At 37.5% G+C, this 21,023-nt stretch overlaps 1 protein-coding gene and 1 pseudogene across 1 annotated transcript in view; both read left to right on the top strand.

Moving 5' to 3' along the window:
- MAGI2 (membrane associated guanylate kinase, WW and PDZ domain containing 2) overlaps positions 1-21,023 on the top strand; it is a 1,282,556-nt gene that overhangs the window by 963,242 nt on the left and 298,291 nt on the right. The gene's annotated exons all lie outside the window — the stretch shown is intronic.
- On the top strand, positions 2,828-3,274 carry LOC107542271 (U1 small nuclear ribonucleoprotein C pseudogene; annotated as a pseudogene).

The following is a 21,023-nucleotide window of genomic DNA, read 5'->3' as shown; positions in this document are numbered from 1 at the left end:
GGGTATTAGATAGAGTGGAGGGAAGGTGGCAGCTCTTTTCAGTAGCGTGGCCAAGCCCTCTAGAAGCATGGGATAGTTGAGGAGACTTGAATGATAGGAGCCAGCTATGAACATATGAGGAAGAGTAAACCAGGTAAAGGAAAGGGCAGAGGTAAGAGCCCTAAAGTGGGACTTGGCTTGAAACATTCAGGGAATAAAAAAGGGGTAAAATACAAAACAAAACGGTGTGGCTAGAATATAGAGAACAGAGAAGAGAGCGGTAGGACATGAAGCCAGAGAGGTAGGCAGGACTGAAATGCTGGATCCTGGTATAGAATTTGGGTGTTTTTTTAAACCATACTGGAGGGTATTTTTTAAATAGGTATGATTTTTATCTAATTTGTCCTTTTTAAAAGTCACTTTGCCATGTGGAAATTATATTCTATATTAGTTATCTTAAAAGTTACCTTCAAGAGTCATCTTAAAACTATTGGTGCACTCTCTCCAAATTGTCTTCCACACCAATGTATTACATGCATGTATTTTGAGTATGTTCCTGACACTGGGCTGGACCCGGAGATTCAACAGTGACAGGAATGTGATTCCCACACCCAAGAACACACAGCCTCATAGAAAAAGATTTTGTTCTGTTTTCTGTAGACAGTTAATATTCTCCACACTCTTTGCATTCTTATTAGAATCAATAAGACCTTCCATGATCTTCTTTTCTGGATCTTGGATTTTTAGTCTTAAACTATATTCCTCCATCCACTTTATACAAAATAAAGGTTTAAGAATGTGTTTGCATTTTCAGCATATTATTGGAATTCTTTGCAATTTTATAATAAATCATCAAAGTTGTTTTTAGCAGGAAAACGGAATTCTTAGTATGGAATAGAACTATAACAGCACCTATATAAAAATTTTTTCTCTAGAGTAGTATTCCAAGTTAGTTCAAGGTTGGATATGTATTAGTTAGGCTAGGAAAATATTTGTGCTACCAGATCACAGAACAGAGTTTCTGTGTTAAGTCATTTCTGTTTCCTCCCTGTACTGACTGCAAAAATGCAGAGAGTAGAAATTGCCCCACAGACTGCCAGGAAAATGCCTGATTATGTGTGAATGTGAATGTTTCTTGACCTTGAGGAACTGAATGATGAACATGAGGGAATTCTTTGGATAGAACACTGGGAAAGGAGCCAAAAAAACAAACAAACAAACAAAAGCTGGGGGAAACACCAATTTTCTGTTGAGATTGAATCTCAGTAAACATGAGGCTGGGGCTTTCTCTGCACTTTTGACCACTTGTCTCGCTTCCCATCCTCCCCTCTCTGTTCATTGGACTTTAAAATTTTAAGGATTTTTCTCAGTCTACCTCATGCACTCTTATGCCCTACATTTTACCTGTACTTTTATTTTTTTTTTTCCTGTACTGTTTTCCCATAACCTAAGAGATACATGCATTAAACAAGTCACTAAAGGACTAGGTCTGTGAAAAATCTATTTTGAAGTTGGAGGAAAAGGCAAGGCAGCTTTCTAAGCGTTCTTTCCCCTTGGGGCAAAAATGCTGCTCAAAAAAAGTGTTCTCCTACAAAAGAATTACCATTTTGACCTTTGAACATTATGGAAACAAATGTATATTGTCTCATACAAATCCAGCTTCTTCGTAGACCGAGTGCTGGTTACTGAAATACCTTAGACCTTCTCTTGCCTTTGTAAAAAGAACTGTTTATTGATGATAAAGGGTGGTTATGGACATTCTTCAGATTTCATAAGGAATATGTGCTCCTTTCATTCCTGCAACAGTACATATCAAAAACTTATTTTAGGCAGAGCCCAAGTGCCCATAGTCCTCCCTGTCCCATGGTGGACAATGAAGAGAAAATCAACTATTACACTACAAATGATAAGGGTTGTGAAGTTTGAACCAGGGGTTACAGCCACGATTGCCTTGCTAAGAATGATGGTCAGGAGGCCAGTTCAAGAAGGGTGACACTTAGCTGAGTCATAGGGACAGATAAAATGTAGCCAGGAAAGGGAACCGAGAAGCAGGCTCCAGGTAGAAGAAACAGCATATTCAAAGGCAAGAGTCAAGGACTGAGGTAAAGTCTGAATATGAACAAAAGTCTGGGCACAAAAGGTTTATGTGGGAAAAGAGATGCTGGTAAGATGTGATCATGGCAGATCGCGTTGAACCTGTGTGCCCAGGGAAAGGTACTGAAGGATTTCTGGTGGGGAAATGAATAAACGGATTCACATGTGTTGAATGTTCACTCCAGTAGTAGGAAATGGGTGGATTGGAAGGGCGAGGGTACAGGTAGAGAATAATTAGGAAACAAGTGCAGAACTCCAGTTAAGAAATGATAAGAGCCCGGCCGGGCGTGGCTCAGCGGTTGAGCATTGACCTGGGATCCAGGCGATTAGGGTTCAATTCCCGGTCAGGGCACATGCCCGGGTTGCGGGCTCGATCAATGACTCCCTCATCATTGATGTTTCTCTCTCTCTCTCCCTCTCCTTTCCTCTCTGAAATCAATAAAGATATATTTTTTTCAAAAATGATAAGATTTTGGCTGCAGTCAGAAATGGGGGAGAGAGGAACTATTTGAGAGGTGATTAAGGGGTGGAATACAGGACTTCTTGAATAATTAGAAGAGGGAGGAAGAAATTCCTGGTGGCTGTCAGGTTTCCAGTTTCGGCATCTGACACCTGCAGTGCTAATCACTGAGACAGAACAAACTGCTGGAAAGACTATGATTCAGCCTCAGTCATGTTGATATTGAGGTGCTGGTTATAAGGCTAAAAGGTCAATGAAAATGGGAACAGCGTGGCCAACGGCCTGCAGAGCAACATGCCCAAGTGTTATTGTGACTATTGCAACACATACCTCACCCGTGACTCTCCATCTGTGAGAAAGACACACTGCAGTGGTAGGAAACACAAAGAGAATGTGAAAGACTACTATCAGAAATGGATGGAAGAGCAGGCTTGGAGCCTGACTGACAAAGCAGCATTTCAGCAAGGAAAGATATCTCCTACTCCATTCTCCCCTCCTCCTCCTGCAGGGGCAGGATTGCACCTCGCCCCAGTCTCCCGGTCCTCCTCGCCCTGGTATGATGCCAGCACCCCATGTGGGGGGCTTCTCAGGATGCCAGTGATGGGCCTTCCTTCTCCTGGCTTGAGAGGCCATCTATGGGAGGCCACATGCCAATGATGTGTGGGCCCCCCAATGATGAGGCCTCCCTCCCATCCCATGATGGTGCCCACTCGGCCAGGAATGACTTGTCCAGAAGGATAAGGAGAGAGGGGACCCTCCTTCTGTCATTTTTATGTTACTTGTCTCATTTCACCGGGAGATCATGGTGCTGCAACTCTGGGTGTTTTCTAATAGCATGACAAGAAGGACTCACTCCCTCTTCCTATCAAAGAGGGAATAATTTTGGAGGGGAGTAGTAGAGCCAAAAAAAGCAATCTTCCTTTGTATTGTGAAATGTAAAAATAAAATTGTCAACTCTTTTAGTTTAAAAAATAAATTCAGCGAAAGCAGCAATTGACATGGTTCTCATATAGAGTCAAAAATTATAGTGACTCATCTGGCCGGGTGTGGCTCAGCGGTTGAGTGTTGACCTGGGATCCAGGCGATCAGGGTTCGATTCCTGGTCAGGGCACATGCCTGGGTTGCAGGCTCGATCAATGACTCTCTCATCATTGATGTTTCTATCTCTCTCTCTCCCTCTCCTTTCCTCTCTCTGAAATCAATAAAGATATATTTTTTAAAAAAATTATAGTGACTCATGAAAGGTTCACTATTTTCCTCTATATAAAAATATTTTTATTTTAAAAAATCATTTATGTTTACTGCCACTTCCCCAGGTAGTCTACTCTCTGAAGAAATGTTACACTTGCAGGCATTATATTCACATGTTCCACAAATACTTTATTATGAATCCTTTAGGGTATATGCTTGCAAATATTTTGTTTCTCTGTTTTTCCTTATGCAATGTCGTGCACATGTAACTGCAAACAGAGTAGTGAAGCGAGAATGGAATAGCAGGCCCTGGCCGGGTGGCTCACCTGGTTGGGGCGTAGTTCTGTACACCAAAGATTGTGGGTTCAATCCCCAGTTGGGATGCCTATGGAAGGTAGCTCTTTGATGTCTCTCTCTCTGTCTCTCTCTCTTTATCTCTCTCATCTATCTTCCCTTTTTTCTCTCTCTAAAAATCCATGAACATATCCTCTGGGTGAGGATTTTAAAAAAAAGAAAAAAAGAAAAAAATGGAATAGCACTATCTTGCTAGTTATCAAATCTGTCAATTCTTCCTTATCAGTGTTTCTCAAGTTTGTCCTTTCCTTACTCTACCTATCACCATTGTCCCAAAATAAGATGCTAGTCACTTCTTAACCTGGGATACCTTTATTAAAGTTCTTCAGTACATACAACAGAAACTGATTCTGCTTGATTTATGCAGAAAATAAATTTATTCAAAGGCTATTGGGTAGCTTACAGGATCACAGGGAAGGTGGGGGGGGAAAAAAGCTTGAAAAATAAGAAAAAACAAAAGGAGTGTGTTTCATAGCCTGAACTCCAGACAGGGTCATCCCACAAGGGTAGGTCAAGAAAGACACTCACTGCTCTCTCTGGCCGGGCTGCCGCCAGAACCAGCTGTGGCAGCCTCTCCCACCACTGGGTAGACTCTTCACTCTTGCTGCTTCTTTGCCTCACTAATTCCATATTCAAAACCCCAGGTGGTTGTGTCTGATTGCCCAATCCTGGACTGAAAACAAGACCATGCCCTAGATTCTGAGTTCCCAGGGAAGGCAAGTTATCTGGGCTTTTACACTTCTGTAGGTGGGTGTAGCACCCTCCCACTAAGACCCATGTTGTGGAGAATTCTCCAAATATAGGAAAGAGGGTCCAAATCAAGGCAGTCACAGAAATGCAGAAGTTCCCCCAAATAACCAGCTTACCTCTTGGTTCTAATCATTCATGTTTCTATTTTATTTTAAGCACTGTTCTGGGCATGTGCTGTGTACTCATAGTGCAGATATCAATAATGCAAGTACCTGCTGAAGGCTTTCCTAAAACATATCTATTATGGTGTTCTTCTTCTTTGACACTATAATAATTTACAATAACTTAAGACTCCTCAACATAGTATTCAGAAACATTCTATCAATTGATCCATCTTACATATACAGCCTTTTCTCTTATTATTTTTTTAACTATAAATTCTCTTCTCCAACTAGGATAATTATCTTCCAATTTGCATAAATTAGTATGCTCATTCTCTGCAAAACTACTGATCCATCCACCTATTTCTCCCTAGCCCATGCCTGAGCTCACTTTATTTTTTCTCCAAGTAGCACCCCACTTCTATTCTTTGCCTCCTTCAGGATTCCAATTGAGAATCAATGAGAGTCATGAAGCTATTGCAAATTAAAGGCACATTTCCTGTGAAATCATACAATATTTATGTATACTAAGTCATACCTGCATCTTCATGCATAAACACTTTTGATTGATCTATTTCTGGTTTTAAATGTAGATGTTTTACTTCTCCAAGTAGATTGTAAATTATTCAAGGATTTTATCTGCTAGTGTATCTTCTCTGCCATATCTAGCATGTTAAACAGAGTCTACTCTCTGTCTGTGGAATAGCTGAGCAGATGCCTCGCCAGTTTCTACTCTTACCACACACTTTCAAAGAATCTGGGATCCTGGAGCCCATTCTTATGAAACTTACTTTGTTTCATTCTTTCCCACAGTCTCTAACTCTAGGTGAACCCTGTTCATCATTTCACAAATGTACAAACTTCATATTACTGTGGGAACCTGACGAGTATGACTGGGCACAAACTCACTGTCATTATCAGAAATTACCTGAAGCAAGTGTTCAGGTGATAGCAATAGTGTCATCTTTTTAGAAGAAACATGACATTATTAAAAAATTGAAAGAGTTAATTTCTGTACTACATCATATAATCTTTTTATGCTTTGCAAAGTTAAAATGGAGTAGAAATGGCTTTCATTTAAGGATCTGATTATTTTGTCATTGTCACAGAATGACATATTAATTGGGTACTAAATTTGCAAATGCCCTTTCGAATGCAAACAAATGTGTCCTTGGTAAATTAAGGGAAAAACAGATGCTTATTTCTCACACAAACTTCCTTTCTGATGCTGTCAGAGCAGTACTTTTTCAGAGAGTGAGTTTTGGCAGATGGCATCATAATTAAAATAAAATGAAATAGGCTACCAAGTGCATCCATATCATCTTCCCCTGTGAATGCCAGAAGAATTTTTAAAGTTTCTAATGAGTCTGAGTGTCCTCATAAATATAACCTGTTATTGAATAAATACTAAAGATTACATTATGACTCTAATGTTAGCTGAGATATCTTTCCAAATCAGATATTAACTGTATCTGTTGCACAAGGAAATGCAATACAAAAGAATTTGAAGTTATTGAACTTGGAATCTTAAAGAGCAATGTGAAAATTATTTCAAAGTTCTGGGGGCATTTGTCATAAAGGACGGAGGCACAGGTGGTCAGGTCTTTCATGCATGTGGCTCTTCACATTTTCTTACCAATATTTAGAACTTTGGGAATCCTAAGAAAGGACAGTCCAGAAAGGAATTCTTTATTTAAGTGAATTCCAACACCACCATCTCCTAACCTCATCAAAAATAACTCAAGTTGTGACATTGGACAATGATTTAATAGCAGTTAAATAATATCCCTTTTCATAGAGTTGTTCCGGGTATTAAATGAGATGATTTACGTAAGGCACTCGGGACAGTGCCTGACACATAGCATCAATAAATTGTAGCTAACTTTAGTACTTCTATGGCACTAAATAACTGAAGTGAGGCAGGAAAGAGTATCACTTTTATAACTTTGGCTATGAAAAATTTAAAAGATAACATCCTGGGTATGTTGGGATAGGAACATAAATAGCATTTTTAAAAGTAGAATGACACATTTTTTCGATGTAAACTCCCATCAGTAAAAAGAGTTGGCAGGTAAATATTGAGTCCACTCTACAACATAACTCAAGGGAAACTCCTCTATAAAGCATTTACTGTCCTCTCCAATCCCCAGCATAAATGGCCATTTCTTTATTTGTGCACCTTTGCATACTCCTCCCATGATATGTCCCAAGTCATTAAAGTTCTTTTGTGTACACGTCTTGCCATAACTACACAGTGAACCTCTTTATACAGAAAGTTTTTCATTTCTAGCTCTTAGCACAGCATTCAATAAATCTTGAATAAATGAATAATGAATTTCATTACTCATTGAATAAAATAAGGAGCATTGATCCATATCTGTCTCCACTATGGTAAATATAAAGCCCGATGGGAGAAATGAAAATGAACCCAATAACATCTGAAAAGCTCTTCCTATGATTTCTATGATTCTCTTAAATATTATCATTGATTTGTATGTATTTTGCTGAAAACATACTATATTGGATACCTTCATTTACAATAAATTTCGATGTCTAACAAAAGTTTAAAATATATTGCTCTTAGAAAAAGAGTTTGAAAGAAATTTGAGATCTGTCTCAGTAAACAGTATTTTCTAGATTTTAAAAATAACAGGATAACTTTGAAAGTGTAAAATGTGATGTTGTTTGCAAAATTAAACTAAAAAAAACAACCACCTGAAAAATCTTGCAAAGTTTATCTTATCCATGTCATTGTAAAATGTGATAAAGTATAGTATTATAAGTCTGGTTGTTAAAAGCACACAATATCCATAATGGGAAAATAAAAGCTACTGAAAATCTATGTTACCAAAAGCAATGTAACTAAACCTTTAATGCCTTTTTTTTTTCCCCTTTACTAAAACATTTTCTTTAATGTCTATGTGCTTCTCTAACATTTCTGTTAGGGCATTGACAAGGTAGGAAGTGAGCTTTATGGAACATGGCCAATATCAACTTTTTATTTTCCCTTCTTCCTCTCCACCTCAACCAACCCAGAACACCTGGAAATATCTGAAGTATTTGGCAAACACTTTCACCACAGGAATACCTAACTAAAAACTGTTAACATTTGATTTTAAAAAAACCATCCAAGGGCACATACCTCCGTTGCAGTTTCAACCCCTGGCCCTGGTTGCCCTTGGAGCGGGAGGCAACCAATCAATGTGCCTCTCACATCAATGTTTTTCTCTCTCTCCCTCCTTTACACTCTCTCTGAAAAACAATGGGAAAAATATCCTCGAGTGAGGATTAAAAAATAATTTTTAAAAAAAAACCCACAAAATATAACAATTAATGCATTAATGTCATAGGAAGCCAAAATTCCTTGTGCTACCCAGATCTCTATCTGAGGCTGCTCTTAGGTGAAGGTCGAGACATTTTGTATCTTTCCCAGGGCCACAGTAGGTACATGATCTCATTCATTCCTTTAACACATAACTGCTCTAAGCATCCACTGTCAGATTTGAGGGCTACAAAGGTGAGTAAGACATATTCCCTGTCTTTAAGTCTTTCACCACGAGGGAGATGAAGCCAGTTGCTATAGTATAATCTTCACAACTCTCTAGAAGTCCCTTTTCTCAATGGCATACCTTATTCCTTCTCTCGCCTTCTTTGTTGTTTGTCTTTGCTGCCCTTTTCAGTCTGTCTTGTGACATCTGGTCTTACTGAGTTTTCCAACTCTCACCACTTGCTATGAAACTTCCCGAAATCACAGCAGTTTTAGAACAACCTGATTGGTATATCTATTACATTGCTGAGAATAATATGCTAATATTTTTAGCACCGGTAAAGTAGCTTTTTCAGGTTCTTAACCTGATCAAGGAGAATGTTCTAATGAAAATATCATTATTGTCTTAATTATAGTTTTACTTCAAGGCCTATGTTTGTAGTAATGATGAGATTTTGATTTGTGACCTAACAAAATAATTTTAAATATGCTTGTTACTTTACTTTATTTCTAAAAAAAAAAAATGTTGTACCATAATATCTTTGTAAAAACTCATTTAGTTATATATTAAATAGAAAATTATAATCTGACATAATTGTATTTGTTTTTATAAAATATTTTTTTATTTTTTAATTACAGTTTATGTACAAAATTATATTAGTTTCAGATAGAACCCAGTGATTAGACATTTGTATACTGATCATTATAATGAAGATGATGATGATGATGATGACAGTGACAGAGCAACAATAGTAGTAGTGGTGGTAGTAGTAGTAGAGTCTAACATTTATTAAGTGCTAAATATGTCAGACATTCTATAGTTCTATTCCTTAAAGCATCGTGTAAGATGAAGAAACTGAGGCTTAGCCAAGAATACCCAGAATTGCAATCAGCTCTGTCTGACTCCAGAGCCTGTAATATTTTTGTCAAATATATTCACATAAATACTTAATTTTATTTTTAATTTATGCTGGGATAGCAAGGTTGGTATTTTCAAATTATAGCTCATGTAAGAAAAAATTATTTTAATTTTATATAACTAACCACATTTGCTTTGGAGTCTTTGTTACTATTGATGGAAGGTGAGAGAAAAACTTTCCCATTAAAAGCTTTTTTCTTTTAACCCTTTAGTTTGAAACAGCCTACTAGAGCTGGAGGGGGGGCCAGGCTAATAGCCTGTCAACATTAAAGCTCAAATTCCCTATCACATTTTTCCCCCGATGGGCCTCTCTTCTCTTCCATCCAAGACAGTGCCAGGTAGTAGATGGACAGGTATCCTTATGGTGATGAGGTGGGTCTATGGTCAGCCAGCTGTTCTCTGACTTTGCTGGTCACTGCTGTGATATGGCTTACCCCTGCTCAAGCTACGGTCCCTGTCTTTCTCTAGAGTAGTTAGGAACTGCACACCATGAGTCCTCTCTCCCAGGGCTTTGCACCTCCAAGTCCTACTGCAAACCAAGGCACATAGAAATGACAAATTGATCCTTGACTCTCCTTCTTGAAACCTAAAATAGGTGCCTGCTTAAATAGAGGCAAATTCACACATGAAGAGTGAGGGGAAAAAAGAGTATGTTAATACATTTTTAAAACTTTTGTCATTGCATATACTTGCACTCTAGACTCTATGCCCTTTGTGTAGCAGACTTGATTCTGAAAATGCAAACTGAGAAGAATCTGAAACTACATTTAATATGTAACCAAAGTCCTTGACTCCAATTATCATATCAGTAACATTTTAACTAGTGATATCTGTGTACAAATCAATATGTTTGTATGTTTTTTGCCTCAATAGGTCATTACAGGTAAAAAAATATGTGATTGTCTCTGTTAAACCATGTGGCTCTCTAAAACTTTCTGTGGGCTTTGTCTACACGATACCATTGCTTGAGTAATTTGAATTTATACATGTAGAGTCTTGCAAAGTTGCTGAGTCCTACATCCTATCACACTGTCACTGCTTATATGATTTACACTCAGTCCAGTTGTTACCACTGATACAATCCCAGCTCCACTTATGCCTTTAACATTTCCTGAAAGCCTGGCATGTAAGACAACCTTCAGGGCAGGTTGGTCTCTCTTCTAATTTGTGGGATTGACTGGCTATTTATACGCCAGGTACCCTAGGCAGAGATGGACTCTGACAGCTTTGCATGGGTAATATTTTTCACTGGGGTGAAGTGCTCTCCAAGAATTCTTGCAGTGTTTTAGGCATCGGGGATACCTTTCAGACACAGCAGGCATCATGTTTTTTATTCCAGGCCTTTTTTATATTATACAGATTTACTTGCTATGAACAACATTAGGAAATCCAACCCTCAGCTTTTTGTGTGTGTGTCTTTGTTTCCTTCTATCATGAAGCAAAGCAGTAAAACAGTAGATGCTGTTAGGTCCAAATCCTCTAAGTTTGTACATTACTGTATCATACCTTGCTACCATATTTTATAATTTTATCAAAAAGGCTTTTGTATTTTATTAGGAAGGGATGTCATTTCCCTACTGCTGATATCTGATCCAGTCCTTCAGCCTGAGAATGCTGCAGAGATGGGACAGAGCTGAACAGGCAAAGATTTTTATAAATCACAAATTATTGGCCAGACCACTGGAAAAAATATTCTGCCCACTTTTTTGTCTGTGGGTCAGGAAACTCAGGATTTGCACTAAAATTGCGCCATTTCCTTCTTTGAGCAAAATATCATATTTGAAGTGGATGCTCATATAAAGCAGATGTTAGAACAGTGTGTATTAATAAACACTGAGTTGCTTTTTGATACTGGCTGGTATTATGATGATGCAAGATTAATTATAACCTAAATGAAGGTGTATCTGTAACAGTTATACCATTCACATTGTTCAGATTCAGAGATGCTCATACCTCTCAACACCATTCATTGCACTGTGTTGCCAAAATGGGGGAGATTATGGTTTCAATATCTCTATTTAGGGACCTAGCTAAAATAATCTGGGCAGGAAATGACCGTGGTAAAGAACATTTGGACAGTCCTACACACACATCTGGCTATATTACTATGATTTAATGTCTGTGTTTGGGCATTTCTGTCATTAACATTTAATAGGCAGCAGTAGTGCCTGTAGATTAATACCATATAGAGAATAGAAACCGCATTGTTGCAGTTACATTCTGAATAGTCAACCTTCTGCTTTTATGCCATGAGAAAAGATTTCCCAGCCTTCCTCTCAACTCTCATTACCTTTGACATTCTGTAATCTATCTGTGATAGTAACTGCTGACAATTATACATTTTTTTCCACCTAGAAAAAGTCTAAAACAGAACTATGAGCTTGGTCAGCTTGTTTATTCTGTTAATGTTTAAAAACATTCCGCAACACAGATGGAAATTATGAAAGTTATGCTCTCTTCATTTCTCTTCCCAAATGATGTTGATAATTAGTATTTATTGATTTTTCTTTTTAAGTTTCCTTTTCAAAAATGCATATGAATTGAATATGAATTACTTCTTTGTTTTGACAGAAAAACACAGAGCTCTGTAGACCAGATAAAGTAGAGACTCTATGACAACCCATGTCACCCCAATTTGGCAAATGTCCAGCTAATCTATAAAGCATGTAAGTCTCTTAGGGTCCATGTTTTTCATAGCAAAAGTAAAAATTGATGTTAGTGCTTAATGGCATGTAGAACTGCCATGATGCTTCTGCACCCAGTGTTGCAGGAGATGCTCAGACAGCACCCGCACGGAGAGCTGGCTCATCTCTCTGCTCACTTTAGTTCACAGCCCTAGGTTCATACTCAGTCTGATCCGTTTCACTGGTCTGAGTGGCATTTTAATTAAACAATGCTCTGAGGCTCCATATTAATTAGAAAATGAAATTAGGACATATTCCTAAGTAGAATTCAGCTCATCTATTATAATAAACAAAGGTAAAATTTAAATTTCATTTTTCCAAGTCCTTACTGTATTGATGATGTTCAATATTTAGTTGTCCCCAGAGATTTTAAACGGTATGATTTTTTTGTATATTTCCAATTAATTAAATTTTAAAAACTGCTCCACTAGAAAAATGACATCCATTGTGTGAATTCACCCCAAAATACCCAATTGACAAATGTATTGCTGACTTATTACATTAGGATTATTTAAATCAACCGTAATTAATTATATCTGTAAAATATAAGAGCCTGCGATTCCAGCTTCTTCAAAAATTACCTGAGGGTTTAGGTAGAGTAAAATATCCATGTTTTTCTCCTTGTAGCATATATCATAAATTATAATGAATTAAATAGATGAAATTTTTTGTTTAAGGGTTGGCTCTGCCTGAAACCATCAGCCCCATGGATGTGGAGACTTATCCCTGTGCCCTCAACTGCCTCCCTCCAAGGAGGTGAGGAATAAAGATTTCTTGAATGAAAACAGGGCTCACAAAATATGCTACATTGTGAGGGATACATTAAGTGATGCCATCAGTGAAGAATTGCCAATGTCATGTAATCTATCCAGATCTCATCAGGAACACTTTAGCTGCCTGGCCGGGTATGGCTCAGTGGTTGAGCATCCACCCAGGATCCAGGCGATCGGGGTTCGATTCCTTGTCAGGGCACGTGCCCGGGTTGCGGGCTCAATCCCCATTTGGGGGCGTGCAGGAGGCAGCCGATCAATGACTCTCATCATTGATGTTTCTATCTCTCTCTCTCCCTCTCCTTTCCTCTCTCTGAAATCAATAAAGACATTTTAAAAAAGAAATATACATATATATATATATATAATAATAAATAAACACTTTAGCCAATCACTTCAGGGACATAAAATGAAAAGAGCAATCACAATAACCACTAAAACCAGGACAAAATGTGGCTGCTTCTCCTAAATCTTTAAAATCTTTACTGATAAGGCAAAGTGGAGAATTAAAGCAAAATTTTTATTTTATTTTTTTTCTCTTTCTCATAACCTATCCAGGTCTTCATCAAGACTCCCTTGAAAATGGTGGCTAAATAATTTTTAAAGCTTCCAGTTTTATCAATATTCATTTTGAATCAATAATTAAAATACAGATGCAGTTTCAATATGAAAGAGAATATTATGAGCAATTTAGCTCTCAGTCCTTGAACTGGTTTGACCTCCCCAGGTGGAGCTGTGTAATCCACTTAGGAATGAGTAGAATAAACTGGCATCCTTGTAGGGCAAAATGTGACGGTTTAAGGAGAAAGCAGACTTTCGGTCTCCTTCCTCTACTCTGGTCCTGACCTTTTGCCCAGACTTTCCTTCTTACAAGTCTGTGGGTCAAGATTCACCAACCACTTTATCTCTAAACAAGACCTTGCATCTTGAAGCCAAAATGCATTCCCAGTCCCACAAAAGCAGCAAACTCTGCCCGCTAGACCCTCCTTGAAGAAACACCTGTTGCCAGGTCCCAGGATTCCATGAGGTCCTGCTGCAGGGCCTTTACTCCTTATATTCTCTTCACTAAGACAAATGCCCAGAGTCGACACTCGTTATGAGGTTCTGTTATGATTACCTGGAATGGCAGATTCCCAGAATGAATGGAACTCACCTCTGCAGCCTCCATAAAGCCAAAAGTTTCTTTTCACAGAAGCCTCGCAAGTTAGCTCTCTAAGGTCACTGTCACCTTAAGAACAAGTGTCAGTTGGGGAAACTTACATCAATCCTGTCCTCTCTATAGATCTGTGCCTTCCCTTCTAAAGTGTTAAATTCTAGTCTGACCTTAGGTCTAACTCACTAAAATTAATGTTTGCCCCACCCCAGACTCTGGAAGTTTTGTGTTTATGAGGGTCTGAAGTTCCACAGACCTACAGACCATAAGTGTAGAAGGCATAAGATCTGGTGTAAATTAACCCCACGCTGCAGAAACCAATATCCTGATGTCCACCTTCAGGAAAGCATACCGAATTATGCACCATTATGCAGTTATTCCCCTTTTGAACCTCAATATATTTCTCTGTGCTTTTACCTTCTAGGTCTTTGCACAATAAAATCCTAGTCCCAGAATCTGTCATTTCTCTAATACATGATTTTTTTTTTTCTGAGTGGTTAGCAATTTTATATAGTTAGGCCCATTTGCTTTTGTTTGTATTCAGTTTTAGGATCCCCCCCATCCTTTATAATTTAGTTTTGTTTTTGTGAACAAAAGAACATGGACATGATTTATAAAAAGTGTTCTCAAAAATGTCTCATTCCCTTTCCTATCTCTTTCACTTTCTTATTCACGCCTATCTCTTATTGTTAAGCAATTCCTTGAGTTTCTGGCTCTCCTTCTTATGTATCTTTTTTCAAAAATAAGCATGTGAGTGTTTTTGTTTAGCAATATATCCCACAAATCACTGTATACCTGACTATAGAGATTTTCTTCATAAAGTTTGCAGCTATCCTGTACTCACCATGTGCACATAACATGTCCTTTTAACCAGTCACCTCTCGTTTGATATTTAGGCTGCTTCCATGGTTTTCTATTAATATAATACCATAGTGAATGACCTTGTGCATTTGCCTTTTGTATTGTTGAAGATGAAACTTTACAGAAATTTCCCAGAGGGCTGATTGTTGGATCAAAAGAAAAAGTCTGCTGGCTTGTATTAGTTATTGCCAAATTCCCCTTAATATGAGTTGTATTAAAATATATATATATATATATATGAGTTGTATTATGTTACCCACCCACCAGCCTTATATGAGGAGCCAGTTTCACCACAACCTTGCTGAAAGAATGTGTTGTCAAGCTTTTGAGTTTTCACCATTCTGATAGGTGAGGCAAGGTATCTCAACATAGTTTTAATTTGCATTTCTCTTTTGATAAAAGAAGTTGGACACTTTTTCATATTTAAGGGACATTTGTGTATATTTTTTGGAACTTTCTATTCCTGTCTCTTGCATATTTTTCTATCAAGTTTTTAGTCTTTATTGTATTTTTTTCACTTTTTAAGTTTCATATAGCCTGGCCGGGCATGGCTCAGCGGTTGAGCGTCGACCTAGGATCCAGGTAATCAGGGTTCGATTCCAGGTCAGGGCAGGTGCCCGGGTTGTGGGCTCGATCCCCAGTCAGGGGCATGCAGGAGGCAGCCGATCAATGGCTCTTTCATCATTGATGTTTCTATCTCTCTCTCCCTCTCCTTTCCTCTCTCTGAAATCAATAAAGATATATATTTTTTAAAAAGTTTCATATAAAAGAGAGTAGCCCTATATTATTGACATGTTACAAATATTTTCTCTCAATGTGTCATTTATCTTTCGACATTGATTATGGTGTTTTGAACTGTGCAAGAATTCTTTTTTGCTTTTATGAAGTAACATTTGTCAAGTTTGAGTCATGAAACAAAAGCCTTTCCTAGGAATTTGTCCCTAGGACTCATTGTTTCATTCCTTTCTTTTCCATTTAGAGTTTACTGGTAAATTGACTAAAAACCTGTCTCTTTAAGCTTTCTAGCTCCACTGAGACCAATTTTCATAAATTATATTTTCCTAAGCAATTATCCATTTCATTTAGATTTTCAACTTTGCTAGCATGGTTTTGCACAAAGTATTTTATTATTTTTATTATTGCTTCTGTTTTGTGATTTCTTATTTTGTTATATGTAACTTATCTCTTTTAAATTTTAAATTAGTATTTATTTTGCTAATTTTTAAAAAGAAACAACATTTTGATTGATGTTATTATTCCTCTATTTTCTACCACATGAATTTTTCTTTTATTATTTGTATTTCTTGTCTGTATGCACATGCGTGTGTTTCTAGAGAGATTCCTCTGTTGATCTCTTTCTACCTTTTTGAATTGGGAATTCACTTTCATTGTTGTTATTCTTCCACATGTATATATGCTATAAAATTTCCTCTGATCACTGTTTTAATTCTATCTTCCAGATTTTGCTATTTAGTGTATTCATTCATTACTTTTAGAAATTCTGCAATTTCAGTTTACATTTCTTCTTTGACACAATAGTTGTTTAGAGTTTTTAATTTCTAGACAAAAGTTCCTTTGATGATGACTTTGCTTTAATGTCTAGATTTTATTGCATTATGGTCAGGTATCATTGTATTATTTCTGCTTTGTGGAATTTATTGAGACCTTTTTGTAATCCAGTATATAGACAATTTTGGAGACTGTTCCATGTGTACTTCAGAAGAATATATATTCTCTATTAGTGGAGTGTGAAACTCCAAAAAGAGACAGAGGTGGAGAAAGAACCAAAAGACTTGCTTAATTAACTATGCTATATTTAGTTCTTCTATCAGTAATTTTGTCAACTTGACCTACCTTAGACTGAGAGCAGTCTCAAATACGTGTTATTAGTGTATATCTATTTCTCCTTGCAACTCCTGTAGTTTCTGTTTTGTAAGGGTGGTGTGTATTATTTGATATACATATATTGATAAGTTATATTTTGTGACTCTTATGGTTATAAAGTAGTAGTTTTTGCCTGGATAATGCTTTTGAACCAAATTCTGCAGTTTGATAGCAGGACTGTAATCCCCATTTTATTTTATTTTCCCTTTTTTTCTATATGTCAGATATAGCTTTGTCCAACCCTTTATTTTTAGCCTTTCTGAATCACTTGCTGAAATGTGTCTCTTTTTCTCATCATAGAGTTGGGTTTTTCTTCATTACCTAATTAGAAAATATTAATCATTTATTGCTATATTTTAACTCTGCCATACTATTGTATGTTATGTTTATTAACCATATCATGTTATATTGCCTGTTTCTTTCTCTATGGGGTTGTTTGTTTGTTTTTGGTATTTAGAACAGTTTGTATTTGTGTTCTAATGTTTGCCTTTATACTGATACTTTTTATAAGGCTTATAGCTTTAGAAGGTATTAGCTTTAATGATAGTCTGTGACACCCACCTATTACCTAAGTAACAATAATATCCCTGGTCATTCTTTTATTTTTCTCCTCTCTTTTTTAATTGTATTATTTCAACAATGTTTAAACATATAATTTCATTACTATTACAACCTTTGTTTCCACCTTTGCTCTACACTTTGATGTGAAATTAAATGTGTTGAATGATACCATTAGTCCTTTCCTCCAGTCATCTCTTGAATTAAGGTTGGTTTAACTAAGTAGGTGTCTTAGGAACTGTCCTTGGGTACTGTATTCTCCGAGTTCTTGCATAATATAAAGGGGGGGTGGGGGGAGTGTGAGTGTGTGTCTATGTGTTGATACTTGAAAGACAGATTGGCTGGACATAAAATCCTTGGCTCAATCTTTCTTTGAGATTCTTTAAAACACTGCTTCACTGTTGTCTAGCTGTGCATGTTGCTCCTGAGCTATGAAACTGTTATCAGAGGAAATAGATTCTTGTGGTGTCACAGGAAACGAATTTCAAGGACACTTGCGAAGGAGGATTTGAGTGATAGTGGCAAGATTTATTAAAGCAAAAACAAAGAAAAGGCTTGGTATAGAAGAGGCCAGATCACAGCAATGGGAGTAAGCCTAGACTGGGCTGCTTAGACTCGGAAAAGGAAGTTATAGCAGCAAAAGGAGAGCCCATTAAAGGCCTCTGCTCCCCTGGTCACAAGTCTTGTGGGGACGCTTAGAGTTTAGGAGAAACGAAAGTGAGAGAAGGAACAGCTTGCAGGGCACAGATGCCCTTGAAAAGGCTGCCACACTCGACAAGGCACTTCCCCAGCAAGTCCAGCAGCAGAAGCTGGTTGATATTGTTGGTCTGCCTCCAGGTACACCATGCCTGATGCCTCATCCAAGACTGGATGGCTCAGCTCCATGTCACTGTGGAAGAAGTCAAGAGTCCAGGCTCTAGGCCTGTACTGGTGCCCACCAGGCCCAGGAGGGCCAGGGCCCAGAGCTGCAGTGCCATCTCCCCTGGTACCTAAGGCTCCAGGAGTCCAGCTCAGTCTCTGTTTCCAGCTGGCATTAAAATTTTTAAGCTGTGTGACCTTGAGCAAGTTACTTAACTTCTCTGTGCCTCGTTTCCCCATCGACATGTCCACCACCAAGCCTCCATGGCACCGAGACCAGGTGCCTGCCCCATTGGAGATGGGTCTTTGTTAAGTTTTAATTCTATTTCCTTGGGTTTGTGAAAGGGCAGGCTTTCTTTCAAAGAATCCAGTCTCTTTCATGGCTTTTCCTGGGGCTGTGCTAGTGCCTCCCCACATCCAGTCCCTTTCCTGGATTTTCCAGGATTTTGCCCGTATCCTAGCCAGTCTTTATCCCAGATTTTCCCATGGTAGGATCGTCCCCCTTTGTGATTGCCGTTTGGGCTCCTGCTGTGTATGCCTCCTAATTCTGCTTCATCATTGGGCTTCTCCGCCCACGCACTTAGTAAAAGGACATCCCCCTGTGCCATTTTCTTTCCCTCCCATTAATCCACCAGACTCCACTGGGTGACTGTAAAGCTACCTCTTCCTACTTCAGGCTGGTTTCATTTGCTCTCCTTCTTTTGTTAGTAACTAACCGCCTACTGTAACAATATCATTTTGGTGTGTTTTTTTCCCATTGTAAGGAACTTACCTTTTAGCCAGTTTTTCCCCCTATATGTTAAATCTAATGGCTAACTGGCATATGTATTGGAATTAACTGTTCTGAGAGAATGTCCCAGGTGCATGGAAAACCCTTTCAGTATATAGATGTAGTTTTTTCTATTTCTGGAAATCTTTTTGGATTGTAGTTTTAAGTATTAGTTATATTATTTTCTTCTTCCTGTATTCCAATTATACATATACTGGATTATCTTTGCCTATCTTCTATATTAATGACTTTTTCTGATTCTTTTTACATTTCACTTTGTTCTGTTGGTTATTACCATGTCTTTCCTCAATGGTCCTTATTTTATTTCCAGTTGAATCTATTCTCTCTTGAATACCTTGTAATTGAGTTTTAATTTCAAAGATTCTTTATTTTGGTCAACTCCCCTTAACTATTTTTCAGTTCTTTGTCCATTTCTGTCCAGAGCCTTTAAATTTCTTATTCAAAATGTTGTTTAATATTTATAAGTGCTTGTTTCCAAATATCTTAAGAATTCATTACAATTTTCTCACCTGTGTTTATTGTGAAGGAGGACAACAAATTTTCATTAGTTGTATTGTTTTTACTCTTATTTCTGATTTCTTATAGTGATGTTGTATGATTAATGCCTGCTGTTTTCTATTAATTCTGAATTTTTTCCCCTAGACCCACAATAACAGTTTCATATAAGCAAAAATAAAGGATGTTAGTGGAATACTATATTCTTAGTTTATGAGCACCCCCTTCTGTTTCTTTTGTGAATCACTGATTCTTTAATAGATGACATCATTTTTTTGCAGAGGGAGTAATTGGTATGTCTTATGATCTTAAGATTATCTCTTGTTTCTGCAGATGCTGAACTTCTACTCATGCTTCTTTCCTTTCATAACCATATTTTCAAATTTCCAAGAGCCATTTTCTCCATCACCTTCGTCTTCTTATTAAGCAGTGCCTCCCCAAGACTCCATCTCCCGTTCTGCTCACTTCCAAACCTTTTTTTTCAATTCCCCAGTAGTAGTTGCCTTCTGATCAATTAGGTCTATTACCAACATTTTCTCCTACTCAGGATGGGAATTTCTCTTTCTGAGGGTGATTTTGTTTGTTTCTCCACCCCGAGGCTCCCGGGCCCCTCTTCCCTTTTCTGCATACTCACCACCATTTCTGATCCAGAATGGGCCCCTGAGTTGGCCCTGCTGGATTGGGGCATTTATGTCTCTGCTTACATATAACGTTTGAATTCATCATATTTTTTTTCTCTTAATTATGTTGTAAGTGTGGGCTCTGGATGTTTTCATTTTGGTTTTTCAGGGTAAGTGGAGAGATTAAAATTTAAATGTCAGCCTTTACAATATAGAAGCTCAGTATGTTTGAGTAAATAATTTTAAGTGGGTGATGATATAAATAGGTAGATCAAAGGATGGATTAACATAAACTCATAAAAGTTAAGAGAAACTGAAGATGTATATTTTGAAATTAAAAACCTAAGCATATAGTTGCTTCCCATATCTTTCTTTATATTCAGAGGTCTAAGAATGTTTTTTTAAAAATTCTAAGTTTATCACTTTTTGACCTTCTAATGCAGCTTGGAAACATAAACTGAATATGACTCTGTCTTTACTACGCAAATCCTTTTTTGTGATATGCCTTCTTACCATAACTTCTTGTCGCCATCTCAAATAAATTTCTGTCATGTTTAAGTTAGCATTCCAAAAGTTCACATATATTTGACAGCATTTTTCCAGGTAGAAAGGGGCCCTTGAATGCCCAAAACATGAGTGAGTACACATTTCTTTGTGTTCCAGTATCTGCCAAAATAATCTTGTACATTTTCTGCTCAAGTTTGGTAAAATAGATTAAGGAATAAATGTACCTGGAATTTTTGGCACAATTGTATTTTTTATTAAGAGCAAGTCCATGAAATCATGGTCAATAATTTTAAAATGAATTATAATATTGTGGTGATAAAATACTCAGGCTGAATCCACATGATAACATTAATTAAATATCAGTAGTAAAAATACAGCTTAGCTAGTTCTTTCCACTATAAAAATAGTAAAGCTCCTATATGCCCATGAATGAAGACCTCACAGCCTGTATTTCTATGAAATCCAATGGGTTTGGGCTCTTCCATGTAGGCCCTTTATAAAGAAAATG

This window comes from Miniopterus natalensis, chromosome 10 (assembly GCF_054644295.1).
Source record: "Miniopterus natalensis isolate mMinNat1 chromosome 10, mMinNat1.hap1, whole genome shotgun sequence".
In the NCBI taxonomy this organism is placed as follows: domain Eukaryota; kingdom Metazoa; phylum Chordata; class Mammalia; order Chiroptera; family Miniopteridae; genus Miniopterus; species Miniopterus natalensis.
Note: the sequence above shows the minus strand (reverse complement) of the source record. Positions and strands in the feature narration are given on the sequence as shown.